Genomic DNA, 10603 nt, shown 5'->3' on the forward strand with positions numbered 1-10603 from the left:
TGATCGGGAGGGATGTGGCGTACCGCAAAACGGAGGAAACAGACTTGTGTTGGAGCGCTACGATCGAAACGGGGGTCCTGTTCATCGGGAGGGATGTGGCGTACCGCAAAACAAGACTCCACGGGATACTGTTCATCTCCACCGTCGACCCCCTCCAGCCTCCACGGGCTACTGTTCATCCACCGTCGACCTCCTCCAGCCTCCATATGCGACTGTTCATCCACGGGCTCCTGTTCATCCAGCCTCCACCGCGCGCTACACCGGCTACTGTTCAACCAGCCCTCTCCACGGGCTCCTATTCAACCACCCCTCCCCGGGCTACTGTTCATCCAGCCCTCCACCGACTACTGTTCATCCAGCCCTCCACGGGGTGGTCCTATTCATCCAGCCCTCCACGGGGTCCTGTTCATCCAGCCCCAACCGGCTCGATCGATCGGCGTCCTGTTCATCCAGAGGCAACACCACGGGGTCCAGTTCATCCAGAGGCAACACCACGGGGTCCTGTTCATCCACCCCCACCGGGAACTGTTCATCCAACCCCCCCCCCAGCAACGCTCACTGTTCATCCAGAGGTAGCATCGATCGGCTTTAGTTAGCAGCAGTAGCGAAGGAATCGCTCGATCGGGTTCAGTTAACAGTAGCCTGCAGTGCAATCGCTCGGGTTCAGTAGGCGAACGCCTCGCTCGGGTTCAGTTAGAGCTCAACGCCTCGCACCCACGCGCGTGCGTGTACCAGAGAAACTCGCAAACCTCCGTGCATCGCTCGGCCCCGACCACCCACCGTAACCGGGAACACCACGATATTTTCCTCGCCCTCGCTTCTACCACGGTTTTTTCCGACATGGACGGCCCAAAGAATGTCATGCAGCTGCGTCTCCGGCCCGCCCAGGACGAAAAGCCCATTTCCTGTCATGATTTTTTGTCATAGAAGTAGGAGCCCACCACATCTATGATGATACCGGGTTTTGTCACAATTATCGTCATAGAAGTGTCATAAGTATGACAGAAATTTTTTTCGTTCGGCCCAAAATGTCACGGATGTGTCTTTTTTTGTAGTGTGTGCAGCCAACTCGCGCGGCAAGGTGGGACAGAAAACCAGCTGCGGCCAGCTCTAGTCTTCGATGGCTGCAGGCGGACGTTTCGAGAGTATTTAGGGCCGGGTGTGGCTGCAAAACTTCAGTGAACACATGCCAACCAATGATGAGCTCTTAAAATCTTGTCACCTCCGCAAACAATCTTGCTCATTCATTATCGCACACGGCTCATCTCCGTCGCCTCCGGAAATAGCGTCTGCTGATCCTATTGTGTGGTGCGTTATGATTGGCCGGAAGCCCAGCCACACAAATCACGCGTGTGCACCGTAGGATGCGCCATGACCGAACGGCAATCCACGTACCTCACATCGTACCCATGCAGCTGTAGCTGGATTGGATTTACATCCGCTAAATGTCTAGAAAATGCACATAATCCCCTAAGTATGGTAAATGAGCCTGGAATGTCGGCGTCCTGGGAATGGGGGTACCCAGACTTGCCTGCCTGCGACCCAAGGCGCGGCTCCACCAATGGCCTGGTACGGCCCATCTTCATCAGCAACCACTCAAGACCCTCGCGAGGGGCCAAGCCTCGCTAGGCGAACGACACAAGACCTCCTTAGGGGCAGCCTCACTAGGCTGGCTCCCGAGGAGCGGAGATATATATGCAAGGGGCACCTCGCGAGGTGCGCGTGATGCGAGCCGTGACGATCAAGGCCAGAGGGCACAGAGTACCAGTTGCCTCTTTAGTGCTATAGGGGCAAGCGCAAGCGAGGAGTGCCGAGGCGTCAGGCAAAGGTTTCCATATCGGTGCAACGAGACCAAGACCAGCAGGATGGCAGGATGGAGGTCACTGCGTAGCCCACGACTGCGTCACCACCAGAGCCTTTGGCAGGCGAAGACCACCTTTTGTCAGGATAGCTTGTACTAGTTGTCTCCCTTCAAACTTGGCCGTTGTGGGATCCCTTCCCGCCTAACATTTGGGAAGAGGGCCAGGGACTCTATAAATAGGACTAGCCACCACCATGGGGAGGCACATCATCTTGGATTGGACGCATTCCACCAAGGCCAACTCACCAGCTCACCGAGCTCTAGAACACCTCTCCTCAGGAGGTTGTTCTTACCTTGTACTGTTCATCCTCAGCCTAGAAGGCAATCCACCACACCACACTGGAGTAGGGTATTGCACCGCAACGGTGGTCCGAACCAGTATAAACCCTCGTGTCTCTTGTTCTTTGGGTTCGGCGAGCTAGGCCTTGTGATCGTTGTGAGAGCGAGCTAGGGAGAGAGAGATCTTCGTGTGCACCCCAGTGTTCGAACCTCAAGGGTTTGCCGAAACCCGTAATCCGACATTTGGCACGCCAAGTAGGGGTGCGCCGAAGCTTCGCTCCTCCACTGGCTTCACCTCCCCGTTAGGCCCCCATGGCCGGCGCCGCTCCTCTGACTGGACTGACGGACGCCCGCGACGGCGCCATGGGGCTTAGGGCCCTCACCCCTGCCCTACGGCGGGTGTAGTGGCCGCCCAAGTTCAGGCCGGAGATGCCACCCCGCTACGATGGCGCGGCGGATCCGTCGACCTTCCTGCTGGCGTATGAGGAGGCCATTCTGGAGGCTGGCGGCAACGACAAGGTCATGGCCAACTGGTTCCCCATGGCTCTCGCTGGCGCGCCGCGCGCCTGGCTGCTCAACCTGCCAGGATCCTCTGTGGCTTCTTGCGAGGAGATGCACGGCCTTTTCGTAACAAGCTTCGCCGCGCCTGTCGCCGTCGCAGCCCTCCTCAGCGGCTCACAGGCACCGCCCTTGGACCGCCATGTCAAGCAGTTCTTCCGCCAGATCGGCGCCGCCTCTGTGCAGTAGGGAGACCCTCCAGGATGAGCGGCGCCCAAAGCCGACCTCACCGTCGACTCAGGCGACCACCCCGCTACCACTGCTGGCTCGGGCGGGCTCCTGATGCTCTGCACGCCCACCATCTGCAACGTCGCCGTGACCAAGACCCTCACCGACGGCGGAACTGGCCTCAATGTGCTCTCCGTGGAAGCTTTTGGCTTGCTGCACGTGGCGTACGGCTGGCACCGCCCCACCAAGCCTTTCTCCGGAGTCGGCAGCGGATCCATGAGCCCCCTGGGGCAAATACGCCTCCCGGTCAGCTTTGGTACCCGGGACAACTACAACACCGAGCTGATCGACTTCGACATCACCCGCATCGGCCTCCCATACAACGCCATCCTCGGGTACCCTGCCTTGGCTCAGTTCATGGCAGCGACCCATCCGGCCTACAACCTCATGAAGATGCCGGGGAGCAGCGGCGTCCTCACCGTGGCTGGAGACACCAAGGAGGCTCTGACGGCCCTCAAGCTTGCCTACAGGACCGCCGCGGCTGCACGCCCGGCCGACGAAGCTGCCCCAGGGGCCAAGGGGGCGGCGCTGGTAAAAAGAAGCAGTTGTTCACTTAGGACCGAGCCGAAACGAAGCAAGTGCCGGTCGAGGTGGATGGATCCTCGGGAACCACCTTCACCACAGGCGCCAACCTCGACCTAGACCAGGAGGAGGCATTGGTGAAGTTCCTGCACGCGAACAAGGAGGTATTCGCCTGGGAGCCCAAGCAGCTGGTAGGGGTCCCAAGCGGGGTAATCGACCATCACTTAAGGGTGTGCCCCAATGTGTGCCCTATGAAGCAGAGGGCGCGGCGTCATTCCACGGAGAAGCAGTCCTTCATCATCCAAGAAACTCGCAAACTACAAGCGGCAGGCGTCATTCGCGAGGTCCGGTACCCGGAATGGCTGGCAAACCCCGTCGTCGTGCCCAAGAAAGGCGGGAAGGAACGCATGTGCGTCGACTTCACCAACCTCAACAAAGCCTGCCCCCAAGGCCCGTTCCCGCTTCCGCGCATTGACTAGATCGTCGAGTCCACCGCTGTGTGCGACCTACTGTGTTTCCTGGACGCATTCTCGGGTAACCACCAGATCAAGATGGCGGTGGAGGACGTGGAGAAGACGACCTTCTTGACCCCGTGTGGGGTATACTGCTACACCTGCATGCCGTTCGGGCTGCGCAACACTGGGGCAACCTTCTAGCGGCTGATGCACATCGCCCTGGGTCAGCAACTAGGGAGAAACGCTAAAGCCTATGTCGACGACATCGTGGTAAAGTCTCGGAAGGCAAGAACCCTCATTCACGACCTGGAGGAGACTTTCACCAGCCTGCGCCAGGTGGACCTGTGGCTCAACCTGTGTTTGGTGTCCCCTCCGGCAAGCTACTGGGCTTCCTCATGTCGCACAGGGGGGTCGAGGCCAACCCGGAGAAGGACAAGGCGATAGAAGACATGAGCCCGCCGCAAACTCTCCAGGAAATGCAGAAGCTCGCGGGCTACGTGACCTCACTGGGGTGCTTCATCTCCAAGCTCGGGGAGCGCGCCCTGCCATTTTCAAGATGATGAAGAAGAAGGGCCCGTTCAAATGGACCCAGAGGCCGACCTGATGTTTCAAGACCTCAAGAGATACTTGACCAGCCCTCCGGTGATGGTAGCGCCTCGTCCCCTCGAGCCCCTGGTGCTCTACTTGGCCGCCATGCCCCACTCAGCCAGCGTGGCGTTGGTGGCTGTCCGGGAGGAGCGCTAGGCAAGAGCACGCCGCGTAATGCCACACCTTCAGCCGGGACGGTGCGACGCCGAGACGGCTCCGCTAAATCCACGACGATGCCCGCCGATGACCAGGCCCCACAAGACTTCGTTTCTGGGCCCGCAGAGGCTCCAGTGGGGGCCAAGCTCCTGAGGTCCCCCCACCTCAAGAGGCGCCACAACCTCCGGAGGCCACAGGCTCCATCAACGCTCCTGACCATGTTGAGCACACGGTATACTTCATCAGCACGGTGTTACGGGACGCAAGAGCACGATATCCCATGCCGCAGAAGCTTTTGCTCTCACTCCTGGTCACCTCACGCAAGCTGCGTCATTAGTTCCAAGGCCACCCAATTAAGGTCGTCTTAGCCTACCCTCTAGAGAGGGTGCTCCGGAGCCCCAATGCTGCGGGAAGAGTCGCTGAGTGGAACATCGAACTGCAAACGTTTCAGCTGGAGTGCAGCACAACCAGAGTCATCAAGCGAGCCGCGCTCGCCGACTTTGTCGCAGAATGGACCAACACTGGGTCATGTACTTCAACGGCGCTTTCGCACGCCAAGGTGCGGGGGCTGGCGTCGTGCTCATCTCGCCCACCCAAGACAAGCTGTACTATGTCATGCAGCTCTGCTTCCAGCGGGCGGGAAGGTCTCCAACAACATTGCGGAATACGAGGGGTTGATCACCGGCCTCAAGGCTGCGGCAGCCTTGGGGGTGAAGTGTCTCAGCATCAATGGAGACTCCCAGCTCCTCGTTAACTTCTCCAACAAGGTGTATGGGCCGAGGGACAGGCACATGGAGGCGTACCTCACGGAGGTGCGCAAGATGGAGAAGCAATTCTTGGGCCTGAAACAGCAACATGTGCCACGCGGCACAAACAAGGAAGCCGATGAGATTGCCAAGAGAGCATCAAGGCGTCTGCCCCAAGAGCCTGGCGTCTTCGAAGAGCGACTCTTCAAGCCCTCGGCGGCCCCCTCAGTTGCGGAGCCCGCGCCGCCTCAAGAGGAATTACCCCAGCCATCAGCCTCGGGAGCCCCCACCTATGGCCTGACCTCAGGAGCACGCCTGCTCCTGGCGCTCGAGCCTCAGGAGGGGTGATGGACCGAGGAGTTCAAGGCATACCTGGTGCAAGGAACGCTGCCGGAGAAAGAGGAGGACGCGGAGCGCGTGGCCCGGCAGGCTACGGCATATTGCATCCAGGATGGTGAGCTATACAGAAAATGACCAAATGACGTTTCCTTACGATCCATCTCAAAAAAGCAGGGAAGCGAGTTGCTAGCTGACATACACAACGGAGACTACAGGCATCACTCGTCGTCGCGTACCCTGGTCGGTAAGGTGTTCCGCAGCGGGTTCTACTGGCCCACGGCACTCAACGACGCAACCGAGCTGGTAAGGTCCTGTGAGGCCTCCAGTTCCATGCCAAGCAAATCCACCAGCCAGCCCAGGGCCTCCAGACTATCCCACTCTCGTGGCCGTTCATGGTCTGGGGGCTGGATATCCTGGGTCCATTCCCATGAGCGCCCGAGGGCTACCGCTACCTCTACGTCGCCATCGACAAGTTCACCAAATGGGCAGAGGTGGAAGCCGTCCGCACCATCCCAGCCGGGTCGGCGGTTAAGTTCATCAAGGGTCTCGTGAGCTGGTTTGGGGTCCCTAACCGCATCATCAGTGACAACGGCTCGCAGTTCACTAGCAATCTCTTCAAGACATATTGTTCTAACCTTGGAACACAAATATGCTACGCCTCAGTGGCACACCCCAGGAGCAATGGCCAAGCCGAGCGCGCCAACGCAGAGACCTTGAGAGGCCTCAAGACTAGGACCTTCAAGAAGAAGCTTGAGGCCTGCGGCAGGAGCTGGCACGACGAGCTCCAGTCCGTGTTGTGGTCCATCCGCACCACCGCCACCAAGCTAACAGGCGAGACCCCATTCTTCCTCGTCTACGGAGCCGAAGCAGTCCTCCCTCACGAGGTCAAGAACCACTCCGCGTGGGTCCTGGCGTTTGACGAGGCATGTCAGAACGCCATGTGGGGGATGGACCTCGTGCTGGGGGAGGAGCGCCGCCATCAAGCCTCGCTCCAGGCGACGAGATACCAGCAGGCGCTGCGATAGTACCACTGCCGCAGCGTCCGCTACAGGACGCTCGAGGTGGGCGATCTCGTCCTGAGGTGGGTGCACTCCAGGGAAGGGCTACATAAGCTCTCACCCATGTGGGAGGGCCTAGGATTGCTCGCGTCTCCAGGCCTGGCGCCTCGCGCCTGGAGATGCAGGAAAGGATCCCCATCCAGAACGCCTGGAACATCCAGCACCTCTAGAAGTTATACCCATGAAGCAAGGCCCAGTGCCTGTGTAGGTCTCCGCTCGTGACACTCTCACGTAATAATGAGTGAGGCTGTACACGCCCCGGAGTCTCCAGAGTGCCTCCCTCGGGCCTCGAGGGCTACCTCCCACGTCCTAGTGGTAGCACTTAGCTCCGCGCTGGTGAGAAGACTAGACTAGGTGCCGGACGCGGGTGTTCATTTGCTTTCTGTAGTTGGCTGCACCCTTTTTTTTTGGAATTTGAAGTTTTGACGTCTCTCGATGGTTTGGTTGAATCCTCTCTTCTCTCTGATTCTTCCTTCGGTTCTTTGTTTTGCGCCAGGGAGGGCGGCAGTTGCCCGACGCTCTCCCTCGCACGCCTCGCGAGGGGGCTGGACAGGTGTGCGTGCATGCGGGCTCCCCTGGTCTCTGCGAGGCACCCTCGATTGAGCTTGTGACCGGCGCACCCTCCTTTTAAGTCCGTGCCCCACGGGTACCGCGACGTGGTGCGCTAGGCCATGATCAGCCCATGCCTAAGGCCTCGTGCAAGGAGGGATAAGGAATTCCTAACGAATTTTCGCAGCTTCGCGATGTCTCTCAAGTCGGCAGCAGGTAACCCCATCAGATGCGAGGAGGCGCGCGCCCTCACGAGGTGGAAGCTACCTCGGATGTATCAAGCTAAGTTATCCCTCAATGCCTGCGTAAAGCATAGATTCCACAACACAACCCGGAAACAAATAACATAGCACAAAGCAGCATAAGCACTATGGTTCATTATGCGCCCTCGCAGGGCCCCATACTTGTTTATTGTAATACAGCGGGAGAGGAAAGGACAGGCAAAAGAGGCTCCTACAACGTGGCTGCTCACAAGGATTGCCCCCCTGGATTCAGCCGGAGCCCTCCTCGCGCTTCACTGGGGCGCGGCGCAGGGATGACCCGCCACCGTCCTCGAAGCGAGCCCGACGACGTGGCGGCTGGTCATAGCCGCCGCTGCTGGAGCTTTCGTCGGAGGAGGAGCTGCCATCGGTGGACGAGCCGCGGCCGTCGCCGAGGGCGAGTCCACCTTCATCCTCGTCACTACCGTCGCCAAGGCCGATCACTTCGTCACCATCATTGTATTTAGGGCAGCACACGGCGCGGCAACCGTCTTCCCCGAACACCCTCACAAAGAGGGTAGCTGCATTGTTGTACTTGAAGTGGAGGGTGCACCGCCTGCTCAGACCATGCGCCCGGGCAAACGTCTACCAGCCGTGGGCCAGGGCTACGTCGCCCGCAACGGAGACCTCCACCGCGACCCATGAAGCCTTGCTGCAGCAACCATCGGCCTGCAGCCAGAGGCCGCCAGGACCCAGGGCCGGCAGCTCGCCAACAAAGGAGCACGGAAGCTGAAGCCAGGTGCCGGCCGAGTTCTCCGACCACACGACGAACTCCGGCAACACCTCCGCGAAGTGGAAGCGCGGCCAGGGAGGCCGAGCGACCATGGCGCGCCTCCCTTCGTTGATGGGACAGCCACGTCTTAGGCGGCTTCCGCCATGCAAAGAGACGTCACCGCGGCCGCCAGGGACGGCGCCGGACCCCGAAGAAGTTCGCCCACGCTCACGAGGGACCACAGCAGGGGTTGCGGCATGCTTTCGGGGGCGCCCACGCCCCCTCTTAGGCGGTGGCGAGCCAAGCCCCTCCCGGGGAGCCTTCCCCTTCTCTGAGGCCGAGAACCTCTTCACTGGCGCCATGAGTGTCGCTGCAAGGCGATGGAGCAAGGAGGTAGGAGAAGAAGCGGGTAGAATGGAGGAAGAGATGAGTGATAGGAGCTCCGCCCCCCCCTCCTCATTTATAGCCAGAAGGAGGCTAACCGCCGGCCTCCACGATCGCACGTAAGGATGGTTCTTCTTCTGCATGCAGCAGGGACTCGTCAAGTCGGGAAGTTGCCAAGGCAGCGTGGGGAAGTGGAGACGCCTACATCCCGTCAGTCGCCAAGCGTCAATCAAGGCCGCAGGCTATTGGGGGTCCACGGTGCTCCGCACTTGCCCTTTGGCTTCGCGTCGAAGCCAAGTATGAGCGTGCCTTGGGCCCGGGGCTACTATCGGCGTTCTGGGAACGAGGGTACCCAGACTTGCCTGCTTGCGACCCAGGGTGCCGCTCCACCAACGACATGGTACGGCCCATCTTCATCAGCAACCACTCAAAACCCTCGCGAGGGGCCAAGCTTCACAAGGCGGACGACACAAGGCCTCCTCAGGGGCAGCCTCACTAGGCTGGCTCCCGAGGAGCGGAGATATCTATGCAAGGGGCACCTCGCGAGGTGCGCGTGATGCGAGCCATGACGATCAAGGCCAGGCGGGCGCCAGCGGGTGCAGAGTACCAGTTGCCTCTTTAGTGCTAATGGGGCAAGCGCAGGCGAGGAGTCCCGAGGCATTATTTAACGGTTTCCATATCGGTGCAACGAGACCAAGACCAGTAGGATGGCAGGACGGAGGTCACCGCGGAGCCCACGACGGCATCACTGAGGGAGTCCTGCATTAGGGGGTCCTCGGACAGCCGGACTATATACTTTCGCCGGACTGTTGGACTATGAAGATACAAGATTGAAGACTTCGTCCTGTGTCCGGATAGGACTCTCCTTGGCGTGGAAGGCAGGCTTGGCTGATTTCGTCGCCGAATGGACAGAAGCCGAACTCCCTAAAGAGTACGGCGCGTACTCCAATTGGATCATGCACTTTGACGGCTCTAAGATGCTTGCTGGTCTGGGGGCAGGCGTCGTCCTGACATCCCCCACCGGAGATACAGTCCAATACGTACTCCAAATATTATACACAGACTCCAACAATGCAGCAGAATATGAGGCCTTGTTGCATGGTCTCCGGATGGCATTATCCATGGGCATTCAATGCCTAGAGGTGCGTGGGGATTCAAACCTCGCAATATCTCAAATAAATGGAGACTTTGATGCCAAGGACCCAAAAATGGCGGCTTACCGCAATGCCATCCTCAAAATGTCAGCTCGGTTTGAGGGGCTTGAATTCCACCATGTGGTTCGAGAAAACAATCAAGCGGCGGATATCCTGGCCCGCATCGGCGCTAAGCGCGACCCTGTCCCACCTAATATCTTCTTGGAAATGCTGTTTAAGCCATCCGTGGTATGGGAAGGAGAGACCGGCAACAACAGTCCGGACCTGGCCACAACACCATATACCGAACACTCTGACGTAATCGGAGGCCCTGCCACCGAAATAACGCCTTCGGCCCACGTGATTATGGCTGTCATCGCCCCGTGGACAGAACCCTTCTTGGCCTACCTAACTAGGCAAGAACTCCCTAAGGAACCAAACGAGGCACGTTGCATTGTGCGGCGGTCTAAAGCCTACAAGGTCCACGAGGAAGAGCTTTATAAGAAAAGCGCTACCGGAGTACTTCAAAGGTGCATCTCCGAAGAGGAAGGACAGCAACTTTTGGCAGAAATTCATGCTGGACTTGGCGGCCACCACGCCGCAGCTCGGGCCCTTGTAAGCAAGGCCTTCTGTACAGGTTTTTACTGGCCGATGGCCCGAGCAGACGCACAGGACCTCGTTCAACGTTGCGTCGGTTGCCAGCTTTTTGCAAACCAAAGCCATATGCCACCTACCGCTCTCCAAACAATCCTCATTACTTGGCCCTTTGCGGTCT

This window comes from Triticum aestivum, chromosome 2D (genome assembly GCF_018294505.1).
Source record: "Triticum aestivum cultivar Chinese Spring chromosome 2D, IWGSC CS RefSeq v2.1, whole genome shotgun sequence".
Classification (NCBI taxonomy): Eukaryota; Viridiplantae; Streptophyta; class Magnoliopsida; order Poales; family Poaceae; genus Triticum; species Triticum aestivum.